The sequence below is a fragment of the Xyrauchen texanus genome, chromosome 14, assembly GCF_025860055.1.
Source record: "Xyrauchen texanus isolate HMW12.3.18 chromosome 14, RBS_HiC_50CHRs, whole genome shotgun sequence".
Classification (NCBI taxonomy): Eukaryota; Metazoa; Chordata; class Actinopteri; order Cypriniformes; family Catostomidae; genus Xyrauchen; species Xyrauchen texanus.
In genome coordinates, this window is record NC_068289.1 from 21125701 (window position 1) to 21136683 (window position 10983).

Consider the following 10983-nt stretch of genomic DNA (forward strand, 5'->3'; position numbering starts at 1 on the left):
CCCTCTGCCTAAACGCTTTTACTGATTTTTTTAATGCAGTGTGTATTAATGTAATGACAAGACGGCGGAGGCAGACGGGGAGTAAAGATCTACAAGCGGGTTTATTGAACAAAGGTGAAAATAAACAGACAGGAACAAAGGAAACTACCACGATGGGTAAACAGAAACTAAAAAACGAAAACATTCAAGGGCACACGAACTGGGAAAACACGGCAGGATGAACTCGGCAAGACAGGCATGAGAGCAAACATCAGGACATGGGCAAAACAGTCAGAACATCGAAACAGTAAGGACCTCAAAACATCAAAACAGTGGGAACAACGAACGACAAGGGAATGGAGGAACAGCGGGGTTTAAATACACAGAGAGATGATAACAAACGACTATCAGGTGCGAACAATGAACAGTGATGAAGGACGGGAATCAGGGTGACGGCAACACGGAAAACACGGGGCAGACAACCAGGGATTGTAACATAACCCCCCTCAAAGGATCGGATTCCAGACGATCCTCAGAAAACAAGAAAAAAGGAATACCCCCAAAAAAACAGAAATCGTCCAAGGAGTGAGGGGGGTAAGGCAGGCCAAAGAGGGCACAAGGGGTAGACAGGCAGTCCAAGGGGCACAGAGGGCAGACAGGAAGTCCAAGGGGGCACAGAGGGCAAGAAGGCAGTCCAAGGGGCCACAGGGGGCAGACGGGAAGTCCAAGGGGGCACAGAGGGCAAGAAGGCAGTCCAAGGGGGCACAGGGAGCAGACAGGCAGTCCACGGGGAGCACAAGACGGGGACTGGGTCAGGTGGCCTGGGAGCTGGCCACAGGGCAATGACAGGTTCAGGAGGCCTGGGAGGCAGCCACAGGACAGCCATGGGGAGGCAGAGCCGTGGAAGGCTCAGGAATTGAAGCCATGGGAGGCTCGAGGGGCGGATCTGAGGAAGGCTCGAGGGGCAGAGCCCTGGGAGGCTCGAGAGGCGAAGCCCAGGGAGGCTCGAGTTGCGGAGGACAGTCGAGGCTACAGGCGCTGGCTCTGGGACGGTCGAGGCTACAGGCGCTGGCTCTGGGACGGTCGAGGCTACAGGCATTGGCTGGTTGGCCGTGGTAGGTGGAGGCTGGAGAGCAGAGGCCTTTCCTTTTCTCCTCCTCCTCCGGGTGGACGAGACTGGCAACGCTGGATCGCTGACCGTGGTTGGCGTGGGCTCTGGCTCGCAGACTGTGGTAGGCATGGGCTCTGGCTCGCAGACCGTGGCAGGCGTGGGCTCTGGCTCACAGACCGTGGCAGACGTGAGCTGGGGAGCGGAAGCCTTTCTTCTCCTCCTCCTCTGGGTGGACGAAGCTGGCAGCGCCGGCTCTTTGACCAAGGCAGGCGTGGGGGTTGGCTTGCTGACAGGCGGGGCAGGCGTGAAGGGACGAGCCATGGACGAATGGAGGGTCACCACTGTGGGAGGAGAGGCAGGGTTTTCCTCGACGACGCCCACAGTGAACAGCGAGGCGCAGGCCAGCAGGGTCTCCTCAATGAAATCGCGGAGCGTCCAGCCGCGCATCGCCGGTGGCAACCGCTCCTTGAGCGCACTGTTCATGTTGGCCCGGAAAAAACCCACCAGGGAGGAGTCTGGGAAGTCCGTGGCACTCGCTAGTTCCAGGAAATCGTCCAGTGGTCCTCCACTGGACGGTTTTCCTGCATCAAACTGAGCAGACGGCAGTTTTCTTGTAGAACCGCTAGATCCATTGTGGGTCATTCGTTCTCTAATGACAAGACGGCGGAGGCAGACGGGGAGTGAAGATCTACAAGCGGGTTTATTGAACAAAGGTGAAAATAAACAGACAGGAACAAAGGAAACTACCACGATGGGTAAACAGAAACTAAAACACGAAAACATTCCAGGGCACACGAACTGGGAAAACACGGCAGGATGATGTCATGCCTGTCTCGGCAAGACAGGCATGAGAGCAAACATCAGGACATAGGCAAAACATTCAGAACATCGAAACAGTAAGGACCTCAAAACATCAAAACAGTGGGAACAACGAACGACAAGGGAATGGAGGAACAGCGGGGTTTAAATACACAGAGACATGATGATAACAAACGACAATCAGGTGCAAACAATGACACAGTGATGAAGGACGCGAATCAGGGTGACGGCGACACGGAAAACACGGGGCAGACAACCAGGGATCGTAACAATTAACTCATGAATTGAGTTTCACTAAACCAAACATTAACCTCATCGATTTATCGATTTAATTGTTCTAGAATGCACGTTAAGCATGTTCAACCAAACTGTGCGTTGGCAACACGGTGGCCAAATGCTCACATCTGAGTTCATGTACTTGCGTACTGTATGTTTTGCCATTTAAAGTTTACACTTTAGTCATATTGGCGTCACAGACTCACTATTGCATTGTCATTTTAGATATTGAGTTTTATTTAAAATATCTCTGTATCTCTGGACTTGTTGTTGAATAATCAGTCTAACAAATATTTTTTTGTATTACAGTATTTGGTAGAATTCGTTATTCATTTTGACGTCATTATATGTGCCTTTCCGAATAAAGTATTCCTAATGTATTCTGTGCACTAAATGCAAATTTACTGTATGTATAACGTACACAAAGACTTGGTAAATTTGCAAAAACTAAATTGTTTTGCACAAAATTTCATAAACAGTTTCCAAGATTATTTCCAATATAATAGCTGGATGCCTTTTTGTGCAATAACGACTTAAAAAAAAATATCTATGTATATATATATATTAGGCAGTGTAAAGTGTAAACTGAGCAGTATTTTAAAATTTAATACTACATTGTTTAATGTAGTATTACATTTGTAATACTGATGTTTAATACAGCAAACAGACACACAAACACAGATTTGTCACTCTAAAATCTGTAATAGGGGTCATGACCCCAAACCCCCTGGCATGGTTTTAAATGACTAACAAACAAAAAAAAAATTATCTCCATCAGAGCAGGGCAGCATTACACTACAGATCAGGAATTAAGATATGATAAATATGGTAATGAATAACTGGAGCACAGCACCCTTTTATGACTAAATGCTTCTACATTTACTCAGCTCAAAGACTCTATGAATTAAAATGGTAGTTTTGCTGCTTTAAGTCCATGTCTGTAAGTTTTGAGGCCTTCTATATGCTAGTGTACTCCTAAAAGTAAAGTCCCTCTTTTAGCAGATTTACTCATTTAAAATGTACAGTCTTCAGGAAAAATTAACCAAAAATATTGATGACTCATCTTTGACTCAAGCACCATTGACATTATAAGGCAGGGGAAATGGACTACTTGTTGAATCGGAGAAACCGTAACAATAAATATGGTGACTATAGTCCTGGGCCTGTATTCACAAACAATTTTAAGTCTAAAATTAGCTCCTAATGTGGAAAATTATGGCGTGTTACTCCTAATTTTAGGACTCGTAAAATTTTCATCTAAGAGTAACTCATGAAGCATTTACACACTAAAAGTAGCTCCAAACCCATGATAGCTTAGTCCTCCTTAAGACTTCTAAATCCCTAAGAGTGGCTAACAAACGATCTGAAGAATGGCTGCTGTTGTCAATCCACATTAAAAACAATATTTTAGAAGATAACTATGAAATTAGTTATATTATGTGTCTATGTATTTTAATAAAATAATATTGTAATATTATAAATGCTGACATTGACCTTTAAATTGGTATCGACTGAATCAGAAGGGTGTTTTCATTATTGTAAACTTAGTTAAAGATGCACCTCTTCCATAAACCGAAGCAACCCAATTACACTGGAGATAAAGGTTTTGGCAACTCTTTGCTCCCTGGCCACATCAAAATAAAACTGTGAAGTGTGGATGAATTGTGAATTTCTGCCATCCATCAGCAGAATCATTCAATCAATCAATCAATCAATCAATCAATCAATCAATCAATCTATCTATCTATCTATCTATCTATCTATCTATCTATCTATCTATCTATCTATCTATCTGTTTGTCTGTCTGTCTGTCTGTCTGTCTGTCTATCTGTTTACCGTATGTATGTATGTACAGTATATATATATATATATACAGTTGAAGTCAGAAGTTTCCATACACCATGCATTTAAATTCAGTTTTTCACAATTCCTGACATTTAATCGAAGAAAATATTCAATGTCTTAGATCAGTTAGGATCACTACTTTATTTTAAGAATGTGAAATGTCAGAATAATAGAAGAGATAATGATTTATTTCAGCTTTTATTTCTTCCATCACATTCCCAGCAGGTCAGAAGTTTACATACACTTTGTTAGTATTTGGTAGCATTACCTTTAAATTGTTTAACAATTGGACTGTTCCTCCATACAGAACTGGTTTAACTGAGTCAGGTTTGTTTGGCCTCCTTGCTCACACACGTTTGTTCACACCTTTTCACTCAACAGATTGAGGTCAGGGCTTTGTGATGGACACTCCAATACCTTGACTTTGTTGTTCTTAAGCCATTTTGCCACAACTTTGTAGGTATGCTTGGGGTCATTGTCCATTTGAAAGACCCATTTGCGACCGAGCTTTAACTTGCTGGCTGATGTCTTCAGATGTTGCTTCAGTATATCCACATAATTTTTCTTCCTCATGATGCCATCTATTTTGTGAAGAGCAACAGTACCTCCTGTAGCAAATGCACCCCCACAACATGATACTGCCACTCCCATGCTTCACGGTTGGGATTGGTGTTCTTCGGCTTGCAAGCCTCACCCTTTTTCCTCCAAACGTAAACTGGTCATTATGGCAAAACAGTAAAATGTTTGGTTTATTAGACCAAAGGACATTTGTCCAAAAAGTAGGATCTTTGTACCCATGTGCAGGTGCAAACTGTAGTCTGGCTTTTTATGCTGGTTTTGGAGAAGTGGCTTCTTCCTTGCTGAGCAGCCTTTCAGGTTATTTTGATATATGATTAGTTTTTACTGTGGATATAGATACTTGTCTATATGTTTCCCCCAGCATCTTCACAAGGTCCTTTGCTGTTGTTCTGGGATTGATTTACACTTTTTGCCCCAAACTACGTTCATCTCTAGGAGGCGGAATGCGTCTCCGTCCTGAACAGTATGATGGCTGCGTGGTCCCATGGTGTTTATACTTGTGACTATTGTTTGTACAGATGAATGTGGTATTTCAGGCATTTGGAAATTGCTCTCAAGGATGAGCCAGAATTGTGGATGTCCTGGTTTTTGATTTTCCCATGATGTCAAGCAAAGAGGCACTGAGTTTGAAGGTTGGGCTTAAAATACATCCACAGGTACAACTCCAGTTGACTCTGATTAACCAATTAGCCTATCAGAAGCTAATTGCCTAAAGACTTGACATCATTTTTTGGAATTTTCCAAGCTGCTTAAAGGCACAGTTAACTTGGTATATGTAAACTTCTGACCCACTGAAATTGTGATATAGTGAATTCAAAGTGAAACAATCTGTCTGTAAACAATTGTTGGAAAAATGACTTGTGTCATGCACAAAGTGGATGACCTAAACCACTTGCCAAAACTATAGTTTTCTAATATGATATCTGTGGAGTGGGTAAAATCTAAGTTTGTGTAAACTTCTGACTTGAACTGTGTGTGTGTGTGTGTATATATATATATATATATATGGTATATATGGTATATATATATAGTTGTCTGTCTTAGCTGACAAATAGCGATTCCCTGTCTACCAATCACTGTGGGCTAATAAAATGTGATGTAATCCATAGCAATGAGGCCTTACTCTTATTTTAAGATTTCCTTACTAAAACCTGCTCTTAGCAGTTTTGTGAATAGGCTTTAAGCAAAAACTCCTAGCTAGGAACTCTTTGGAGAACTCCTTGTGGTAAGATAAAAATCTTTGTGAATACGGGCCCTGCCTTAAAGTTAAAAGTGCCAATTGCCTTTTTTAATAGAGGTTTCAGAAGCTCAATATTGTGGCTGTATGAATGGAAGTCCTACCTTACACTTAAAGGTGCCACGTGTTTGTTTAATCTAAAATGCGTATGCGCATTAGCGAGACTTTGTTCTTTCCCCATTCAATTATAAAGGAGCTAAGTAACCTGGTCCCATAGAATCACATTACTATACCTACATTTTTGACAAATTACTTTTACGTGCCTTGTTGTATGTACCAAGGCAGTTTCCTGGTAAATTGAACACTAGAGGCGCTACAAAAAACAATTACTTTTATGCACTTTCACACAATTCAAAGGTAGAACGGCAGATTATCAGTTCATAAACATGTACTTTTCACCTTTTTCCTCATACAATGCTATGTTATGACATCTAAGCACTTTTTCTATAGCACATGACTTTTAACGCAAATAATTATAATGTTTGAATAACATAACCAACTAAATTTACAAGCTTGTTAGAGTGTGTTCAAGATATAGCTTTGCACATACGATGTAAATGGTACGAGACCTGAAGAGCATGGGAGTCAACACGTGAGCCGTGGCTGTCAAAGAAGCACAACAAAATAAATTGGTTGCTTCAGCAATTGTGTTTTCCATCTCACATCTGCTTTTTAAGACACTCAGAATAAGGTTTAGGTTAGGTAGGATTTGTTGATTTAAAACTCAATAGAGAATTAAACTTAAAACCCTAATCTGTTTGCGAGAACACTGAACTCACTTTCAGAGCCACACAGTGGACATTTTACCTCAGTACTGCCATGACATAGGTACGTGTTACCAAAGTGGCCACCAAGTGAACTGCATTCCCTTAAAGGGAGTTGGATGTCGAATAGTCCAATATATTAACATTGGGAATGTTTGAAAACCTGTTCGAAAATAGTCATTATTTTTGCAATTCTTTTTGCTAATGTCACAGACTTTACACACAAACGCGATGTCACTATCAGTGAATGATAACTTGCAAGGCTCTATAAATTTATTTCAGTGTATATTGTATGTTGATGGTTTAAACTGAATTAGCAGAGGACTCAGTCTCTGAATGAATCCATCACCTGACAACAACATAGACATCCTGTCTGCATGTCCTGATACCATCTCAATCCGTATATCTCTCTCTCTTCATCTTCATTTGACCATAACCTTCTGTCCAACCCCTCATCTGTATCTCTCTGTGTTTGGCCACAGCTCATGATCTAACCACACATTCTCCAGCACTCTTTTAATTGCAGTACGCCAGACATCGTCTGCACCCGCAATACCTTAGATGCAGGAGATTAATGTCTCCAATCTGGACCACAGCGAGACCTGATTTATTCCTTTGGACCAGTTACAATCAATCCCTCCAAGCAGCTCAATTTTCTTTCAAATGTTTCTTTTTATTTTCGGAAAGAAAGTCACTTGTTTACAAATTATGCAAATGTAGGTTTGCTGCATGGTGAGCGAATCTAAGCTACGATTTTATGGAACAGTAAAAGTTCGACTTCGACACATAATTTGTGTAAAAGGGAAACTGGTTTTGTTTTAGCATGTTGCCATTGTGTGGCAGTTGAATTGTGCTCTGTGTAGCGAGACAGCCCCCTCCTGAGGAGCTTGTATAGAAATCACTCTCTCCTACTTTCAGACTGTCTGAACTAAGAAAGTCTGACATATTCACTTTCAGTGAAGGAGAAATAAAAGCTCTGAGTCGCCGTGAGCTAAGGTCACTCAACACGGCTCGTTCTGCCTAATGACATCTTCCCATTAGCATTTGTTCAAGTCAATTAAAAAAACAAAACGTTAAATAAGTGAACAAGCAAAAAAACGATGTAAAAAATGAACTCATCAGACAGGGATGACAAAAAAGTTTAAATGTTTTGCCACACCGCTCTGGCAGGAAGGGACATTAGCATTGGAAACCTGAGTGTTATCAAGCCACGATTCAGGATGGGGTTGTTTATAGTCTCAGCACTACCGACATACATCACGAGTGACAAAAAATAACAAGCAGAGCTCTGGAACTGTTCGATCAACGTCAATCATTATAACCAGATGCAAGTGAACAAGTGCTTTTTTACAGTCTTAGTGCTGTACGAATATGCTTCAAAACAGTACATGTGTAGAGTGACTAAGCAAGCAACCAAATTACGCTCAATATTCAGATTTAGTATCACTTTGCATCAGGAACACATCAGAAAACACATCACAAGGATTGCAGCAGGATTGATGATATAACATCAAGTATAATTATTTCAATATATTTGGGCACAATAAAAAACAATCAAATCACAAAGCAATGCAACTTGCAAGTAGTTTAAACCTTTCAACAAATTCTCCTCTGTGCCCTCTCACCAATAACTTGTTTATTCCATCTGCTGCAAGTTAAACTTAGTGGTTTGCAGACAGCACGAACTAGACAGGTGAGCGCAATGAGTGAATGCTCTCTTAGAAATATTCTAAAGTCTAGGTGTCAGAAGAGGAAAGAAATTATAGAGAAAGTTTAATTAAGTTACTGCATGTCTAAAATACACTTACTGAGCACTTAATTAGGAAAACTATACTTATTCTGTGTATATCCTCCCTTTGCTCTCAAAACAACCTAAATTCTTTGTGGCATGGATTCCACAAGATGTTGGAAATATTCCTTTGTGATTCTGGTCCACGCTGACATGATTGCATCATGCAATTTCTGCAGATATGTCAGCTGTACATTCATGCTGAGAATCTCCCATTCTACCACATCCCAAAGATGTTCTATTGGTCCTGTGACTGGGAAGGCCACTGAAGAACAGTGAACTCATTGTCATGTTCATGAAACCAGTTTGAGACGACTTTTGCTTTATGACATGGTACATTATCATGCTGGATGGAGCCATTAGATGGGTAAATTGTGGCCATCAAGGGATGCACATGGTCAGCAACAATTCTCAAATAGGCTGTGGCATTCAAGCGATGATTGATATTAACAGGCCCAAAGTATGCCAAGAAAACATCCCCCACACCATTACACCACCAGAAGCCCAGACTGTTGACACAAGGCAGGTTGGGTACCTTGATTCATGTTGCTGGCACCATAGTCTGACCCTACCACCTGTGTGCCTTAGCAGAAATTGAGATTCATCACACAGGCTGTTTTTCCAGTCTTCAACTGTCCAGTGTTGGTGAGCCTGTGCCCACTGAGCCTCAGCTTTGTGTTCTTGGCTGACAGAAGTGGAACCCAGTGTGGTCTTCTGCTGTTGTAGCTCATCAGCCTCAATGTTTGATGTGTTGTGCATTCTGAGATGTTATTCTGCTCACTACAATTATACAGAGCGGTTATCTGAGTAACCATAGTCTTTATGTCAACTCGAACCAGTCTGGCCATTCTCTTTTCTCTTCTTACCTCTCTCATCAACTAGGCATTTCCGTCTGCAGAACTGTTGCTCGCTGGATGCAAGGGCAGACTGGCAGTGGTGGACAAAGTCTATTAAAGGGATAGTTACCTCAAAAATTAAAATGTTCTCATTATTTACTCACCCTCGCACCATGTCAGATGTGTATGACTTTCTTTCTTCTGAAGAACACAAACAAATAAATGTATTCATCTTATTCAGAATATTTCAGCTCCATAGATCCTTTCAATTCAAGTAAATGGTAGCCAGAACTGAGGCTCCAAGAGCACATAAAAGTAGTATAAAATTCATCTAGATGACTTCAGTGGTTAAATTTATTTCTTAGATTGTAGATTGCAATAAAGCTAGACAAATCAGAGATTAAAACATTTAACAGAGATTAATACATTTTCTTTGACATATAAAGAGAAATAGGACTCTCTCTCTATATATCCTATATTATCCAGCAACCTAATTTGCATTGGCCAGAGTGCATTTATACAATTACTGCAAGCAAGACAGTACATTCGTGGATGTTTTATTAATATAATATTAAAAATGACTTACCTTGATGTGTTACCTTGATGTGTTTTTCAAGTTCTTGAAAGCTGATACCACCATCGTGTGTTTAGCTAGGCTAGCACAGAAGACATATAAAAATGTCTTTTGGGGCTCAAATACATCTGTGGAAACTCTTGTGAGACAGCATTTGTTGCTTTTGTAATTTATCGGTTATAGTCTCGTGAGAACAAGACCTACCAGTCTATTTTAATTTAACACTATTTATTAATTTCAAAGTAGTGAGGAACAGCACATTTAAATTTAAAAAGTGTAGTATAAAGTAAGACATTATGCTTTTGAATGTAGTGAAGTAAAAGTACAGATACCTAAAAAATTTACTTAAGTACAGTAACAAAGTAAAAATACATTGTTACTGTCCACTACTGCTGACTGGCCATCAGGCGCAATGGACGTTTTCCCAGTGGGCTGCTGAGTAATTTGGGCCAGCCCAAATTGTTTGACATTTGTACCGCGTCTCGCTTTTTCTTCAGTGTATCATGTAGGATCAGCACATTTTAAACACCATGTCAAGTAAAAAAGAACGTTACATTATCAAAAACGCATAGTGAGACACCTGCACTCTGTTTCATTCTTTGCAATGCGTCTAGATTATTTTTAGCGCAGATGTCACAAAGATTCAACATTCAAAGCAAGTTCAGCTGCATGGAGGGGACTGTTGCATTGTTTCATATTATTCCAGATTGTTCTGCATCAAGAGGGGACTGTTGCATTGCTTAAAACTTTGTTTTCATAGATTTGTAATTAAAATAAACATTTACACAGTAAATTGAGATGGGTAATTGACATGAAATTTTAAGTATAGTCATCAGTGTCCTGCTGTGACACTTTCTTCATCTAACTCTTTTAAACTACATGTTATGATCTTGTATAACTATATATACATATATAATATATTATTACTATACTTGTTGTTTCCACAACCTCATATTAACTAAGATGATAATTTATTTGCACTTGTAGAAAAAAGTTGCAAGGTGATAAAGATCTTTATGTTGACTTTTCACAGCACCTAAAATATACACATTTTAACCTAACATCTGAATGTTGGGAAAAGTGTTTTCAGACATGTTGTTTGTCTGAGCTATAAAGTGCTTATTTTAGTGCTTTCTCTAAGTATCTTCCTTTTTTTTTTTCTTGAAGTATCATT